Source organism: Aulonocara stuartgranti (assembly GCF_965226115.1).
Source record: "Aulonocara stuartgranti genome assembly, chromosome: 22".
NCBI lineage: Eukaryota > Metazoa > Chordata > Actinopteri > Cichliformes > Cichlidae > Aulonocara > Aulonocara stuartgranti.
In genome coordinates, this window is record NC_138957.1 from 25120768 (window position 1) to 25139849 (window position 19082).

Genomic DNA, 19082 nt, shown 5'->3' on the forward strand with positions numbered 1-19082 from the left:
TCACTGCACCTGATGCAGATAGATCTATGGCTAATTAAAATCTCATCATCCCGGTGATGAAAAGATAATGTGATTAAAAAAAAAATTAATATATACACTATTTAAACTCATAGCAAAACTCTGTGACACTACTAATTTGCTGGTATCCTCTGCCAACCGGCATGATGTGCAGAAGCAAATGTCAAGTTAATGCAGCCAGTTACCCATCAAGTAGGTTAAATTAAATGCTAGGCAGCCGCGTGGAAGTCCCAGTGGTAGCTGTCTCACCATCAGCCCTGGTGAGGTTTCCCTTTCTGGGATGGCTGAGAGAGGGTGCAAGGGTTCTGATACCCCACCGTCACCCGCTCGTGTCCCGCTGCAGCTGGCAGGTGCTGGGCCCACGGGAGATTTGCCTGCGCTCATCCGGCACCAGAGCCCTGCAGGAGCTGTCAGTCTGAGGAGCTCTATCACTACTCTTTCTACTTCAAAAGCGCCAACGTAGACCAAAAAAGTCATGCCACACACAATGCTGTGCTATTCTGGATCGTGTTTCACTACGCTGGCTCTGGGGATACATTTCAACCCCCAATGGAGTTTTTTTTTTTTTGTTTTGTTTTGTTTTTTTAAATCATTCTGGAGGCACTTTTTGTTTTTACTAAATGATTGCTGACAAAAATATCTTTGCACATCTGTATGTGTAACGTGTGGATCAAGAAGCAATTAAGCATGGTACAATTATACTGTTATACTTGTAATTATACTGCATGATTATGATTATGCATATGTATTATGAAAACAAGATTATTGAGATACAGCACAATAATAATTTTGTCTTTATTTCAGTTTTGCAATAACCCTTTCAGATATACTTCTGCCTAAAAGCCCAAATTCACTCAAGAGCAGGTTTAGTTCTGCCCTTTGTTTTTGGGGATTGCTCTGCTTTTGTTGAGCAAATACATTCATGTGGATTCTTTTCAAGAATTGTGATGATTTTAGCTGCAGTCTCTAATCCTATTTCAATGTGAAATTATTAATCAAACAAGGCAAGTCACATACTGGACATTTCTTCAGTCCTATTTATATTTCAGTCCCTGGGCTTTTATTTCAGGACAGTAAGTTCTTACTGTTTTTACTCATAGTGCTGATAGAAGGCTCAATAGGGATCAACAGCAAGCTATTTGATGCAAAAGGAAAATTGCTGCTGTTGAAAGAGAAACTGAGTTTTATTTTTATAGCCATTCAAGGGAATTTTGTATTAAATGACAGCTTTATTGGAAGCGGTGTGAGGGCCTTTACTGCCCTTTGCACTACTAGCCAGATAGGTCATCAAGGATGTCTATCTCCAATTTGTCCAATCTGTCTACAGCCCTCTTAGGTCGGGTTGTCGGTCGATGATGGTGCTCTGTATAAGCTTTTTATTTTATTTATTTATTTATTTTACCATACTGAAGAGGCAATTTCCTTTGCAGCTCAAGTGGCAGTTGTCTTTTGCCTCTTTGTTCAATTAGAGGGGAGGGGGTAAGAGAACTGGAGGGCTGCAGTAAAACGTCTGGTCAAAATAAAGGCTTTTTGCAAAGACATCATGTCATCTATCTCCCAGTAAATGATACATCTTTCTCTTACAGCCGTCCCAATGACCTTGTTTGTGTGGCCCTGTTAGTAGTGAGGGAGACTATGGGAGGGAGTCTGGAAATGAGTCTGGTCATTGTCTGGAGATGCGGGCAGGCACACACGGAGAGACAGAGACAAAGGCAGGGAGAGTGCACTGGTCTCATATCTGACCTGCTGTACGCATCAGGGAGGCACTGTGGCACCTTGCATCTGATTAGCCAGACACTCATTAGACCTGACCTTGGATCCCAGCATTACAAAACAGTGCTGACTTAAAGTGGGGGGAAAAAAAACCCAACACAATAAACAGGCACAGTGTTATTGCGTGTGAGGGCGGAAGCAGTTATTCCTCCCATAAACATTTTCTCAGAGAATTAAAGTTTGGGTTGGAAGGAAGATTAATATGGGGCGAGGAGAGTGTGCCAGCGAAAAGCAGGCTAGTGGAATTTAATGAGTTTTGTGTGTCGACTGGGGAGCCTGCTCGCGCCACGCTAATTACGCTCTGTAACGAACTGAGATCTGGGGAGCATCGAAGGAAGACAAAGGCTCAGAGCAGTCCGGCAGCAAGCGGCAGGCAAAACAAAAGAGCTGCATACACACATTTAAATCCCACGTGGACGGCTAGAACGAGTGTGAGACACAGAGAGACGGAGGCATGCTTATAGTATTCTACAAGCTTTCCCTGGTTGCCACCCCCATGTTAAGGGTAATGAGATGTAGCCAGTGTAGAGAGCTTGAACCTGACAAACAAGCCTCTCTATTAGGCTCGCTAGACAAGGGGTGCAAACTTCAGTGGTAGAAAATGATTTGTGCAGAGACAGTGGGATTGTCAACATAATTGAATCAACCTCTCTTGACTTCTTGCAATTGCAGCTCTTTAACTAGATAAACAAACACCACACACACACACACACACACACACACACACAGAGAACAGGCACATAATATACCACACTGCCCCCTTTTGATAAGGAGGCCAACTGCAGCATTTGATCCCCAAGGGTTTGGTGTAAATGAGGAAGTCCCAGCTCTTGAAGTGGGAGTGTGTCTCATTCCTTCATTAAGCTGCCAGTGCCTGCAGGGAGTCTAGCACTCTTCCCACGCATCAGTGGCCACAGCGCACAAACAGCAAACAATCAGGCTGACTTTCAACTGTGACTTTCAACAGAATGAAACCACCCTCGCCTCCTTTCCTGCCTCTCTCCCCTGCTCTCATTCTCTTTCACTGTCTCTCCAACAGTTTCTTTCAACTTGGAAGACGAATTTGCTTCTGGCGCAGTTTAAATGAAACTTGCCCTCTTACCGACAGATTCTAACCTTTAATATTCTGGCCCTTTGTTGGCAAGTGTATATCCAACTTTCATCATGCAATATGTATCGTTATCGCCCTGTGGCCCCCTAACCCTCACTATGAAATGTTTGTGCATTGCTCTGCCCAAAGCCCAAGCTGCTTTCAGATGAGGAGATTGAATTTCAGCTTTCACTCATTACTGTGTATAAATCATGCTCCTTTAATTTGCATGCTTTGCCAAACTCACTTCACATGTATTGCCTTACTTCGCATCACGCTTCCAGTATTGCCAACATGCAACGCTATTCAAACGGCATTGAGCATTTCAATTTGTTTGCGTGTTTACGGCAGAATACCGGCAGTTTTATTAAAGCCGGAGCAGCCGAATGCTTGACTGCACACCTCGTCCTCCGCCATGCATCCTTACCGTCTCGTGTTCTCTCTTCCAGCTGATTTTCCCGTGCGGAAAAGCCCCATAGCCCCGTCTGCATTCCTTTCCAATTAAGCCAGCATCATCTGATTCCAATTACTCTAATTATAGCAGCCAGGGTTGTGAGTGAGAGGGGCGAGAGAGGCAGCAAGCGAGACAGAGGAGCAAAGAAAGCAAGCAGAACATGGCAAGCCTTCACACTTTAGAGAGCAGAGAGCCAGGCAGCCTTAAGGTCACTCGAACGGCAACAACAACAACAGTAACTAACAACAAAGAGTCCTTACAGCACCACAGCAACAGCTGCGAAGGTGTCACAAACACTCACTGTAGCTGGTAATAGTGAAAACACATGATAGTGACTGACTGTGTAATCGCACCACACATTCTGAACAAGGTCAGGCTAATGGAAGGACATGGGTGCTGCTAATCACTCTATGACGCGATGGGCATTCGTCCACTCAGTTTGTCTTGTGAGAGTATGTCATATAACGAATCCGTCCGCAGTCTCCGAAGCATGTTTGACACCTGGAAACTCCCATAGTAATCTGTGATGACCTTACACAGAACGACACCTCTCAGGCACTACTTTTCCTCATAATGCAGTGGGCCACGATGTGGTTTTCAAAGCCAAGTGCCCAGGAGGAGATGCCAGGGCACCGGACTGCCCTGTTTTTAAAGACCTGTTTGGCAATGGTAAACACATTTCTTTCGGACTTTGACTCCCTTTGCGCCTCTGTGTGTCTCTATACCTCTGTTCTGCTCTCCTCTGTAAATACCATCCCCTCCACCCATTGCCCTAAATGCCATACACCATGGAATAAACTGCAGATTTGCATTTTCTTTTATTTGACACAAATGAAGTATTAAAAAAAACCAACTTCATATGCATATAAACAAGTGCAAACATATACTATATGCTTTTGCCTGTCATTATGCGAAGATGAAAGTTTCATTTGACAGCTGTGACATCAAACAGCGGGCCATGTTATGATGCAGATGCTGTTAAATTAAGAGCTCATTAAGGATTGCCGAGATAACAGACTGATGAGCCAAGATGGTTTGTGGAAGGGTTTCTAAAGAAGGCTGGTATTTTCTGCTTAATCTTGACGTGTTCATTGTGTAGTCATGTGCAATGGGCCTTAGCATTGCCTTCTTACGGCTCGCGTTTGTTTTTATTTTGGTCTCACGCACTTGAGACCAAGGCTCTCGATCGTGACGGCTGTGGTGATAATGGCACTGACCACAATTATGTCGTCTAGAACGGCGCTGATAAAAGACGGAGTGTTTATGGAAATGCTCAGACCTGCAGGGAGACGTGTGACACTTAATTTTCTGGAGACATGAAGCTGTTGACATCAGATGCCTGATGTTTATATAAAGTCAGTCAGTAAGTCTCAACTCGTGAGGACCTCTTCCTCCTTACAGGATGCTCCTCCTTGCCGCTTCCCGTTCTCGTTCTCCAGTCTTGAGCTCTCTCCCTCCATCATGCTGTTTTGCGGACACTGGTGTTCCTGTCTCTCCTGCCAAGACTCATGACATCTGTCTAGACATTTTCATACTGCTGGCTTACAAAACAAATACTCCCTCTTTGGAATAACTAGGAGCTAATCCTCTTCCATTTTTATGTGTGTCCATGTCATCTGTGTCCATGTACAGAGTCTTAAGAGTCTCTTGTTGTTGTTGTTGTTTTTCTGTGCCTTTACATTTGTTAATTTACTGTGTTTTCATATTAAATACTCAGCTGTATGGGTGGAGTTACCAGCTTACCAACTTTAAGTTGGCTGAAGTCACAAATTTCATGCATGACTTCAGAATTTGTCACAGTGTTGTGTTACCACTGCACTTTAGTGTTAACACTTATTTTTTTTATTTTTGCAGAACTTATTATACCTCCTCGCTTCATAGTTTCACCAGCCGGTAGTTTCCCCTCATACTTCCTGCCCTCAGCGTGTTCCTCTCTCCATCTCCAGGAAAAAGGAAGCTGTTAAGAAGAGTCTTTTCCAAGTTTTTCATGGAAAGGGAATGATAAAGCCATTGAACTCAGTGGGACACCCAGGGTGGGTCGTTAGTTTGCTTCCACTGTATCATTAGTGTCCATAACAAACACATTATCTCCCGCTGTACCACCCTTCTTCCGGGGCATTTAGGGTGATAATTAGACTGTAACAAGCAGCGGTCCCTTCTATATAGGTCATCCACTGCTAATGATGCTCTGACTGAAATACACACCAAGGATTGGGTTTGGGTTTGGAAGCTAACTATACTGTTTTTGATGGGTCAACAGAGGGAAATAAAAACATTTTTTCCCCCTTTTTTTCTTTTTTGTGCAGCAGTGTTTTTTTAAAGCCTGGAACATGTCAGTTTTATATTATTTTATCAATTCATGAAAAAAGAGCCATTAATGAATGAAAGGTACGTACATAATATTGAATTACACAATTATCTTATTCCTGAGCATCGTGTTAAGCCGTCCCGTTTTTCTCCTCTATATCCAATCACGAAGTTCAAACATCTGTCTGACTCCTTTTCCCTATATGTCATCAGAACCACTAGTAGAGTACTTCTGCATGACAGATGGTTGAAATTAAACAAGTGAATGGTATTTATTCACAACTTTCTTACAACTGGCCTTTAGATTGTATATGGATAAATGATTTGGGCCAACTAATCAACACCTACAGGAGCTTTTAGGACATTCCAATCTAAATCCATAGGCATTCATATGGAATTGGTGCCGTCTTTGCATCTACAGCAGAGATTTTAGAGTAGTTTTCAACCCCCGCCATAGTTATTTCAAAATTGATTAATGAGGTTTGACCAGAGAGACAAAAAATGTATTTCTAGATATAATTATATACAAATTAAGACTAGTTTTCACCTCTGTTAATATGTCTCAAATAACATGTTGAAAAGTCACAGACTTTGACAAAAAAAGGGTATTAAAACAGGAATTAATGAGTAAATCAGAGCAGCTTTCAAGACCCTTGGTTGTGGGTCTGAAATGTAAGTAAAACTCCAGATCAGTGTTTTGTAATTGAAAATCATTGCATCAGCTCCATGACTGAACCTGACTGATGTCACATAAATGTTGATTTGTTCTGAGTGGCTTTCTTCGCACAACACTTCCATTATTGCTTTTTTATTACTTTTGTTGTTGCTGTTTTCCATTGAGAAATAATTCTTTAATATATATTTCAATATTTCTGTGGCTCTCGCCTCCACTGTGTTTTCATTTCTTTGTACAGATGTGACAGAGCTAAGGCAAAGTATTTCTGCTGCAGTTAGACATATGATGTTCACATCGCCGTGTAGTTTCACATAGCAGCCTTAGTGTTCCCCAGTGAGTAGTGGCACATTAAGGAATAACAAATGAGTCCATGACCCAGGGTAGTAATTCAGGGTGTGTTTGTGGAGTAGGCAAACAGCGTATGCTATTTGCTTTGCAGTAGATTCATAAGTGAAAATTGCATTGTGCCTCCATTTGGAGAGCAGGTGATGGAGTGTGGAGGGAAACATAGAGATTGTCACTCTCCTGCTTTCTGATGATGCTTATACCACTCTCCTGAAAGGCTCACACATCCTAGCTGTCATCTTAACACTGAATCTGACTTGTCAACATATTGCATGTGCCGCTTTTTTAAACGAGAGCGAAAAAGAGCCGCGTGCACTCCTGCGCAAGTGCTTTGTGTTTGCGAGCTGAAGAGCAAGTCATCAATACGTGCCGAAGCGCATTCGTGTGACCGTACATTCCTCACAGTCTGTAAATTTTGACCCTCTAACAGAGCTAGTCTGGCAAACACATTGCTCACACAGACATGTGCAGCCTGTTGAAGTCGCTTAAGATCCACTACCACGGCTCATTTCACCCATGTACCGTGGAGTCAACATATATGACAATTTTATGATGCGGTAAACCCCATCATGGGCAGCTCTTTGAGGAACACACACCACGAGAGCAGCGTGTGTCGAGCCCCTCTGAAGTGGGGAGGAGGCTGTGGCTTGTTGGAGACACATGGGATTATTTAAAGTGTTTAAGTGCAAAGGTCAGCGTGCAGTTTTGCTGTGATCTTAGGGACCCAGAGGTATGGTTTTGCAGCATTTATTTATTTCATTTTATTTTTTGGTTTGGTGCTCCTCCGCATGCTATAACAGCCCAGGACTGTGGTCATCCACAGAAGCGATGTCTTTGTGGAGTTATTAAAAAATGTTTCATTGCAGACAAGCCCCTGGGGTGGATCTGTGACATACATGAAAGTTGGTTATAATTACACTGTCAATGCTTCTCCTTTTTTCCAGTACATTTGGTTAATGGCAAAAGCAGATTATTTCCAGACATTTATCTGCTACATTTAGTTGTCATTGCTAACGTTTTGATTATCTTTTGTTCATTGCTTCAGCTTTTGTGAACATAGATGAGTGTGAGATCAGACTCACATCTATGTGTATTTGGTCCTTTTTCACCTGAATGCAAATTTGTATGGACATATTGACTTATTCCCCAAATTATTCCCAAACTCCTATTTTTTTCACATAAGCTGTGCTGTCCTTGTTCATACTTCTTTGCAGAACTTCCCTTTGTGGCACACAAACCCCTGTTTTGGAAGCACTCATCTGGATCACATTTGGCTATAGGGAGAGCTTTTCCAAGTTTGTGGCTGTCCAGCCTCACTGACCGTAATAAATCTGGATTTTCACAGTCCCGAGAAACAAAATAAATGGATCTTTCTATTTTGTCTTTCAAATTATTTGTTGACATTATTATTTTTTAATTGTTCAAACATTTTAAATTCACTCAAGAATAAAGACGATTCTTTTTCACATTTGATAGTGAAAACACTTGGGCTTAAATGAATGGAATTGCTAGTAGGAAGCCAACAGCGGTTAAATGCTTGTCCCCCTTGCCTCTTAATGAAATCACTGCACCCAAACAAAAGATAGAAGAACTTTCTTTTCAAGCAGCTTTTCTGTTTTATCCCAGCCCTCACTAAATCATCAAGAGATTGAAAGGAAACTGTGAATTAATCCAAAAGGTTAAACATTTTCAAAAGTTAAGAATGATAATAGACAAACGAGACTGAAGAGAGAATAACGTGAAAAGATGCAACGCTTGTGCGAACAGACGACCTTGCGCATGTAGAGAAAATCAAACAGTTTACAGTTTTTCTTTTACCTCACACATACGCGCACTCTTACACCTTTTCCTCATTCTACTGAAAAACCAAAAACCTTCAGCACCGCTCGCTGCCTCCACATGATGTCAGCCAGGAGGAATTCAATCTCAGAAAAGATATCATGAATGATGCATAAGACGGAAAAATGCATTTACCATGGCCACAACACAATGAGCTGTTGTTGCAAACACCGTAATGGAAAAATACGAAGGTTACGGTGATGAAAATATATTACGAAACCGGAAAGGCATTTGTGAATGTTGCTGAGGGAGCACGACCGAGGACATAACTGCAGCTTACAGGGAAAATCCTCAATATTTCTACAAAGAAGGGGCGAATTTGTCATGAAGTCTTGAGGGAACAGAGTAAAAAAAAAAAAAAAAAAGTAACTTTGCATGTATGTGTGCCTGCTCACTTGCATGTGCATGAGTTTTGTCTCCTTTTGGCGGAGGGTAAGGCCCAACGTGCCCGTCTTCCATGTTAATAATGGATTTTTGATATGAGCTCCACATGAAATTTTAATCTCTGGAATATTAGCTCACCGAGGGAGATACAAAATCAAATCAGGGGGTCGTGATTAAGCGGGTGAAGCGCATATCGACCCATTTAAATTCACATTAACCCAGCATCAAAATGTATGAGCCATGACATTGATGGCAGACGTAATTTAGTGGTGTTATGTCTGTTTTGCAAAGTAAAGGTTTGATCTCTCGACCACACATCTGCAAAGCAGATAAAAGCCTTCAAGCTGTTGTTGAGACAGTGTCGCCGCGTTGATGAGGAAAAATAGTTATGGGCAGACACCGAAACTGTAATGTGTGGTTATGGGGCAGACGACCCTTTGTAGGCTTTGTTTTTGCAAACCAATAAATGTTACTAATATCATTGCTAAGAAGAATGCAAGTGAGTGCAGTGCAGTCCTTTTGGATGGCAGTTTTTGTGTGAAATGGTTCTGATCATGCAGTCATACGATATGCACTTTTATTTTTTAACTAAAGACATATTTGTACAGGCGTCTGCGTTGCCCCAGTGCTAAACAATCATCCCCCTGCCTCTTATCAAAGGAAGTGTGTCTCATACTGTGAAGGCCAGCTGACTGAAACAGGATGAGAATCAATGTGAGCATTGACAAGGTTATGTGTACAATCCTATTTGCTAGGCATTTGTTTTCTTCTAATTGACAAAGGATCACATACAAAAAATCTTGTAAACAAGCTCCCCCTCATTGGGTAGAGCAGGAAGGACATCCAGCAGACGCTAATGAAGGACATCCAGCAGACGGCCAGGTAACGTCCTGGATATCAGCACAGCAGTCATTTTTTAAAATGTATTTATTTTAGCAACCATGACGCAGCATCGTCATTGAAAGGTTGTCACTGAATGTCAAATTGTTTCATGGGAAGTCAAACTCGATGTACTATGAGACTTACTGGACTGGATGCTTGGAAATATCACAGAATAAAACTGGTGATTCCTTTTTAAAAAAAATAAATAAATAATAATAATATTAATTCTCCAGGATTTTTTAAGGGATTTTAAAGTTTTTCTTATATATTTTCACTGATTTTCAGTCCACTCATGGTACCTAAGATTGAAATATGAATCATTCAAGCGTAAAAAGGCTCCTAACTCAAGGGGTCCAGCAGAGCTGTCTTTGCAAAGAACCAATTTTATATTCCAGGCACTTACTAGCAGCCTGTTGCAAAGACAGAGCATTTGTTCCCGTTTTAGTTGAATCAACGAAAATGACAAATATTTGTCCAGCTTATCCAAGGGAACACCAAGGCATTCCCAGACCAGCAGAGAGATATAATCTCTCCAGTGTGTCCTGGCTCGGCCCGGGGCCTCCTCCCAGTGGGACATGCCCAGAACACCTCACTTAGGAGACGCCCAGGATGCATCCTTATCAAATACCCAAACCACCTCAGCTGGCTCCTTTCAATGTGGAGGAGCAGCGGCTCTACTCTGAGCCCCTCCCGGATGGCTGAACTTTTCACCCTATCACCCTAAGGGAGAGGCCAGCCACCCTTCGGAGGAAGCCCATTTCGCTTGTATTCGCAATCTCGTTCTTTCCTACACTATCCACAGCTCGTGACCATAGGTGAGGGTAGGAATGTAGATCGACCGGTAAATAGTTTTTGTCCAAAATTATTATTAAAAAAATCACTGAACCTTATTATTTTACTGTCATACACAGTTTAGGGTTAAAAAGATGCTGCTGTTTAAAGTAGGGCATAAAGACTAACGGACTGTTGGTACAACACTACACTTTAACTTCTCACTAATTTGGATTAATTCTGTATGTTATGGTAGCAAGTGAATTTGACCTTTAATGTTTGCACTTGTTTGCATTGGTGCAGTAAATACCACATCGAAAGATATACCAAAAGTCCCTTTTGTGCCACAGCGCTCACTGTGCCTTATGTTGGATGAATATTTTACCAGCTACGCCAGCAGAGAGCAGATCAGGTTGAGAGAATGAGTAAAACAAAGTCCCACCACACTGTGTTAGCATTCTCAAAGGCTCAATAATGTATCACCCACTTTTGTTCCCTTACGCAGCATCTATCATCTCAGAATAATGCAGAGTAGCTGGAAAGCCATTTTCCATAAGCAGTAATGGGACAAAGATTGACAGTGTGTGTGTTTGTGTGCTTGTGTCTAAAAATCCCGTGTTGGCTCATGCTTACGCGTGTGTGTGTGTGCGTGTGAGAGAGACGTTGCGCTTATGAGATGCAGAGCTGTGCAATAGCATTGTGTGTAATTATGTGAGTGAATGAGTGTAGGCCTTAAAACCAAACTAAACACCTCAGTGCCTCTGGGTACTAGGACACACTTAGTTGTCATTGGCTTGGATTGCACTCATGGGAAAAATTCTGTGGCTGAATAATGTGATGTATTAAGGTGTGCTCTGCAGCAACGTATGGTAATTTGTAAGATTTTTATTTAATCAGGTAACATTGTATTCCAGCCAAATGGAACACCGCATGAGCAAGGTGAACCTCTAATCTTTTGCCCCTGAGCTTCATATTCTGCTCTTTTTTTTAATCATTTTCATCTAGTAAAATACATAATCTTAAAAAAACAACTTTGTGCCCTGCTCCAAACTTCAAATTACTTTTTGCTGTGACAATGATATTGAGAGGTTAATTAATGGGCATTTTGTTAGCCACAATCTGTTAGTGAGTGGATAATCCTGTTGCAGCTACTAAGACTGATCAATCATGTGTATCCTTATGCGAGCAAAGAAAGTAATTGATCAGACTGGTAGCTTACAGTGAGCATGACTACAGCTTAGAGAAGCAGAAAGTCAACAGAGAAGAAGAAGGAGAAGGAAATAATCTTTTGGCATGTAAAGATAAAACATCTTTGATCCAACATATGCAGCACTTGGAGATACACATGTGCCAAGCATTATAGTGAGAGCGCTACCATTTGATGTTGCTTTTTTTTTTTTTTTGATGCACTGACAACTTTAAATATATATTTTTTCTCATTTCAAAATTCTGTTGTTCAGTTGCCACCACAGTCAGAAAAGGCCACCAGTTTGGTATTTAGGACCCTCTGGCCTGGGGTTAGGGTTCCTAACCACTCCTAACAGTATTGTGCAGTACTGTTGAGCCACCCCTCATTTCCTTATATTTTGCTTTTCATTCTAGCATAAAAGGGCATCTAACTCAAGGAGTGAACCAGTATTGTGACTAAACGTAACAGAAAACTTGATAAAATCACATTTTAAATTGTATCTTTAGGCATTTTATGCGTTTTTGCAACAGGCTGCTAATTGTAACAATTTGTTCCCATTTTGTTAGTCGAATCTACAAAAAATGCCAAAAATAACACAGTTTGACAGACATAAAATGATAAACTAGAAACTGAAACGGTCTCAGTGGAAAGATGACTGTCAAGAAGTCATTTTTAAAGAAAAGAAACAGGGAGAAAAGGCTGAAGTATGCCAAGTTACACAAAAAACTGAACCAAAAACAACAGGTCTTATGGAGTGATGAACAATAACAAATCCACATTTAAACATTTTTCTTTAATTGAGGTCATGAAAAAGGTGAAATAGTAAGGTTATATAGCTGTCTGTCAAACACGGTGGAGGCTCTGTCATGATTTGGGACTGCTTTTCAGCCTCTCGTGTTCGGGACCTAGTCAAAACTGATGCAATTACAGAATTAAGAAATCTGGAAAAGCATCTGATTGGCTTAATTTTTGATCCCAGATGCAATGCAATAAAAGCATACCTGGATAAAAAAAAAAACACACACTGCATAATAATATCAGTCATGGCCCAGACCTCAACATTTCTGATTACTTAAAGAAATGACAAGAAAGCTTCCCTATGAGAGTTGAGGCTATGTTAAAGAAAAATCCAATGGTTTTATACAAGAAATGTGAAAGAAATGTGTGGTGGCTTAGGACCTTTGGGCAGTGTTGTCTGTTTGCCTACATTTGAAGTGAATCCAATGGGTTTAATGGAGGTATAAAGAATTTAAAATGCAGAAGTGACCTTACTTGTAGCAATTCCAAAGAAAGTTTACGCAGAGATAGAGGAATGAGTATCTGGAAGAAAAAGATTGAGTCAGTAATTTTTTTAGTTTTTACCACCTGTCACATGATTTGTGGTGCCATATTCCTGCTCCTTCTGCTGTACACAAAGCTTTAATGGGATACTCACACTCACACTGAAATGCGTCCAAAACACTAAAAAGAGTTGATGTATCTCTAGATTACAAACAACATCATCTTATGTGCGATGAAATGCAGATGATGGTGTTACTAATGAGTTACTGATGTTCTACTAATTATTACATCTGCTCACTTATTCTTGGATATAGTTGCATACAGCAGTTTGAATTAATTCCTCTCTGATTCTCATTTCCCTGCACTCGAGTTTTAGAAATAAGCTAATAATTAATGTTTTAAACCAATCATATGTGCCGTCTTCTTAATCTTTATTTTTTTGTCTTCCTTAATATTTTCTTTCACTGCTGGTAACAAGTATGTTTGGATGTATTTCAAAACAACAACAAAAAAACAAACACATTGAGACCTATAATCAAAAAAAAAAAAAAGAAAGTAAGGACTCGGTGCGTGCGTGGGTGTAGCCGTCATTATATGCAGTGTTAAGCGAGGAGATTGGTGTTGTTTTGTTTTGTTTTTGATGCTTTCTTAATCACAATCAAGCCTACAGGTGCACACGCCAAAGTGATTACAGCAGTGCTGCCCACTAAGCCGATTCAGTTATGAATTAGCAGAAAGATGTTATCTATAAGAGAAATAATAAAGTAGTTTTAATACAGCTGCTAAAGAACTGGCAGCTATATGCCTACATAGTATGATTGCAGACTTTAGCTTAAACCCATTTACTGCAGAACTATTAAAGCCATGTTTAAGTGACAGGTGTTTCGGGCTGTTTGTTCACACATAATGTGGTAATTGGATTGTATAGGCTGCCCTGAGTGATGGCACAAATTCTTTGCCTCGTAGCCCTTCACAGCCCTTTGTTTCTAACAGAAGGTTTGAATCAGAAATATGGATTTCATCAGTCCTTCAATGAGCAGCCGAAGGACCTCACGCATTACCAGCTTGTGCTCTTGTTATCTCTTTTTTTTGGCATTATAACATGCTGTTCTGTGATTAAGCCTGTCTACGTTGGAGGCATTTATGCATATTTTGAAATGTAAGGTGTGTTTGCATATGTCCGCTTGTCTGTAAAGATGCGTATCAGATCGAGCGAAACACTTCCTCCCTGCAAAGTTTCGCCATCTGTCTGTGAAATCGGACTTTGATGAATACATGGAGCCGTTGTAGAGGCCAAACTTTGAATCTGACGTTTTTTTGCGGCGCTGAAAAAATAAGTAGCTGCTATTTGTTTGACTGGCAAAAATAAATAAAGTAAATTTGAATTCTCACGTCAGAGGCTGACCATGAAACCTTTTGTACACTTGCAGCCTGGCTGTGCTAACAGCTACGTGCTCTTTAAATGACTGCAGAAGCAGTGAAAGACTGCGATAGGGATATATAGTCTTGGATGTGGACCGGGTTTGAAGTCCGGTGTCACAGAGGGTCTTTCATGATAGACAGAATCACTACAGAGTATTGAGGAAGCGTTTGACAGTAGCCTGTACAAAATGAAGTAAAATGATCCAAACCATCCACTTGAGAGTAGAAACAGGCAATGTTGGGAAGCACTCATCAAAGTGCAGCAAGCTGCCCAGCTGACTTTGCCTGCTGTTGTCTGACCAGCTGACTAGCCAGCTGACAGAATGATAGGTCCTTTGTAGTGTAGCTACTGTTTTGTCTCTGAATTCTCCAGCTCTTCACAAATTAAACTCAAATCTTTTGAAGTGAGTTGATGTGCTCATAGGCTTCTTCTCTCTCTAACTCCCCATTCTGCTCCTTCCTTCTTCTTGGTTGGCCAGCTTGTCTTTTGAATGCATTCTGCAGACTCAGGCTCCCACAGCAAGATCTGAGTACAGAGCCTCAACCTATATACAAGAGAACAGGAACGCTCCCTCTGGCATCTGCAAACTTGTCAGCCACACATCCTCACAACAGCAGAAACACAACAACTATTGCTTCCTTGCAGTTTTCTCCAACCAGTCAACACATAAACCATTGTCTGTGGCTTTAATTGTGCTCCTTCAGGCTGCTGGTTAGTCACACAACAAGCCAGAGTGGCATACCTGAGGGAAGTGTATTGTGTGTTTGTTGTAGCAAGGATTGACAACCTTATAGACACGTATACCCAAGCACGTATACGCTTGTAGAGTGTGTATCTGAGCTCAGAGGAGCATCCAAAAAGCCCTATAGTACCAATTATACATAGAGCTCTTTAATCTTGAGCAAGAAGAATGGATAGAGGGCGACAGGAGAGACGCCATGGAAGCAAGGACGGACAACGCTTGGTGTACAAAGTTAGGAAACTCTCATTACTGAAAGAGAAAAGGAAGAAGGTTAGTAAAGTGATTTAAAGGAAAAGGGAATGAAAAGATGTGGGTGCAAGGTAAATCAGGGAGAGAAAGGATTGTTGGAAAGAGACTGAAGGCGACTCAGTCTCAACCTGGATTTGGATGCGGTGCCCCGAGTCAAGTCACATATCTATCTTTCTAACGTTTAACCGTTAAATGGATACAGCCCTGAGAGCCCTATAGGCAGAATGAGAGACTTCTAACGCCCGACGTTTCTTCTCCCTCCAGCGTTGTCAAAAGGCAACAAGGGCTTCCTTTAATGTGCCATATCTGCCTGTCATGTCAGCTGCCTCCATCTCTCTTTCTCATCGGCTCTCCGTACCCTTTCATTCCTTAACCTTTTGCACGTGATCTGCAACTCCTATTTTCTGTTTAACCCAGATCCTCGCTTTCTTTTCTCTTCCTGTCTAATACTCTCCCTTCCACGTAGAATGGTAATGTTCTCAGAAATTACAGTGAGGTAAACAGAGCAGGGTGTCGAAATGAAATAACTGCTACAGGGCTGTCAGCTCTAGCGAGGGGCCCATCCGTCAGCAGGAAATGACATGTCGCACCCCCCACCGCATTTCCCCCCCCCCCCTCGTCCCGCCATTCTCCCTTTCTGTCACACGCACAGTTGGATTCCTCCTGTCCTCCTGGTGGCAAGGTGAAGGAATTATGCTCATCAAAGCCCCAGTGTAGCCTGGAGCCTTTCCATTAACCTTCCACAATGCTGGTCAATGGCGAGAGAGACATTCAACCATCGACACGCAGAAGAAGGAGGCTCGCTTACACGACTTGAAACACACACAGAGCCGAAAGATACATAAACGCATACACGAGTGTACAGTAATATAGTCTGCATTAAATGGAACAAACACACATAATTACTAATAGATGGGCTACACACAGGTGCACGCAAGCGCACACACACCTCAATTACCGTTTCATTCATAGCGTGACAGCGGAGCATGTGCAAAGGCTGACATTAAAGGAAATTAAATCTCCTTGAGGAATGGGCCAGCCCATCTCACCTCCCGTCAAAATACTCCAGTTTCCGCTCCTCTCCATAACCTTCTCATCTGGGTATTTAGGGCTTTGTGATGCGGAACGTCATCAAAGAGAAAACTTAGCGAGGCGGCCGTGCGTAGACGAGGCCTCCCCCGCGATAATCCCCCACCCCCTTTGCAAACGGAGCCCTCTACTTTTAGCCCACGCACACAAATTACCGCATCACATTCTGTCCTCACTCTTTCACCGCGTGCGCTGTCTCGTGCTTATAGGAGAAAGTGCTTTCATTCCAGTGTGCGCGCAGAAACTGTTTTATCATTGGCTTAGCTCAATGAGGAAGTCAGTCAGTTAACTCTTTGATCCGGACCTCCTTTCTGCATCGGAATACGAAGCCTATTTGACATAATCCTGAAAAACATCAGCTCACGTAACCAATGAAATTCAAAGGAAGGCGCAGCTGCAAGGGTGCACACACTGAAGGGACTTAGCAAGAGAGTGACACGTGTACAGTAGATTTTTACAGACAGATTTAATTAAGCTCCATTCACTGCCAAATCCCGTGTTATACAAACTCTTGCGAGCTTTTTCTCTCACATGCTCCAAAGCACCCAAATGTGACACACTTGTAGAATAAGGAGGTGGAGTTTAGTTAGGTAATTGAGTTTCCTGGGTAAAGGAGAAAAAAGCTGTGGTCTCGGGCGCTGGCTTTCTCCCACAGGTTTTCATCAGATCAAACATGTCCTGTCAGATAAGACAGCTAATTAATCAGGGGAGGGACCAGTCCTGTCCACTGACGGATAGAAAGATGGAGGCAAGAGACTGGTGGAGAAACTTCCTTTCCTCTTCCTTAACCTCTTTCTCCATCATCAGCAGAAAGCAAAACAGGACAAAGTGAGAGAGTGTTGCCTGTAGAGTCTGTGAAGACTCTCAAAGACAGTGTTTACGCAGCCTGCAACTGAAGTAACTCCACAACCCCCAGCTGAGAAGATGACAGACTTCTGTGCTGAAGTTGCTGTTTACAGTACTGCATGTGCGTATGAAATATGTAACTGAGAATTCACTTTTTTTAAAACTTTTTTGAGGCCAAGTCAGCTGTTTTTCCAAATAAAACCATATTAATCTCCTAGGACCTGGCGTCCACATATGTGGACATCACATTTTGGGTTATTTAGACCAAAATACTCAATTTTGCTGTACAAGGGCCTGATATCCACTTACAAGGACATTATACTGCTACTGTTCTATCAACATTTTAAACAAATATCCTCATATGTGGCTCTTATTTTTCTTAAAAACAAAAATAAGGTAAAAAGAAATCTGGTAATTCTTTGTTTTTACATTCATCAGGCCGCAATCAGCCCAAATATCAAAGAGAAATTAAAAATGCATGCCGTGGAAGAGTTCAGGTCTTAGGAGGTTAAACTAAATTTTAAAGGAAATTCCAAAAGGTTGATCTGGACGTAGCGTTTTCAGTGGGAGAAACATTTCGTCACTCATCCATGTGACTTCTACAGTCTCAGCTGACTACACGTTTCCCCAACCTTATAAACAGTACATCTGCACAATAACTGAAACCAGTTATTGTGCAAATGTGAGGTTAGTTCCTTGATCATTAATATACAAATTGTCATGACCGTTGATCAATAACCACTCATTAAAGCCCATTGATGAATGACCATTGATTATTGATCAAAGACCACTGACCAATGGCTGTGAGTATCATTCACAGACAGTAGGGCGATGGTTGCAATCACAGCATTGTAGGATGGCGAAAGATGTACCCATAGGCCCCCTCCTCAATTCAGAGATGGTCTTTCCCTTTTCACATAGTTAATATCAAAAAGTCATTTGCCCTCAGTTTTTCTTCTTCTTCTTCTTCTTGTCTTGTTGCCAATTTTTAACATTTATGAGCCTGGACTTGGCAGATCCACGCCTTAAAAAAATGTATTTATTGATTTCATTTCATACATTTTTATGCGCACGTGTCTTGGAAAATTGCTGTTGTTATTCAGAACAGATTCAGCCACCTTCCTCATTATTAGATTGTAGACCATGACACAGATTATTACTGCCTTTTTACATGATGGTGCTTAAAGCTCCTCCACTGCTCACATTATTGATCTAACCTGACAAGGGAGGCTGCTCTTACAAATCAAAGGAAATTTATTTATAATTTATTGTATCGCACATGCACATTTAAAATGAATCGTACATAATAGATGAATATTTTTCTTTTTGTTGTTTATAAGACTTTAAAATTAACTGATATTGTTTTAACATTTCACACTCTGGTAAACACTAGAAGTTTTACCTTTTACTGATGCAACAATAACCATGTAAGTGTCATTAAAATGTTTCAGTGCACATTCTCTTATTAACTTAGACCATGCCTCTGTGTAGTGGAATTAACTCGTGATGATCCCAGCGCCTTTTGAATGAAAGGATGAAAGACACAAGTGTGAAACAGATCAGACCTGGCTGTTTGCCTGATTAGAGTGGACTGTTGCTACCTGCACGTTGGAAAGATGGATTGAATGTTATTCGGTTCATTTGAAAGAGTATATGCTAATTTGCCTGTAGCATATATGATTAGAACTAAGGGCAGCACAATGTAGCTTAATGCTTAATTAAGA

The 19082-nt window shown here is 41.4% G+C and overlaps 1 protein-coding gene across 4 annotated transcripts in view; it reads left to right on the forward strand.

Moving 5' to 3' along the window:
* Positions 1 to 19082, forward strand: part of LOC309698512 (RNA-binding motif, single-stranded-interacting protein 3) — a 296725-nt gene that overhangs the window by 204025 nt on the left and 73618 nt on the right. The gene's annotated exons all lie outside the window — the stretch shown is intronic.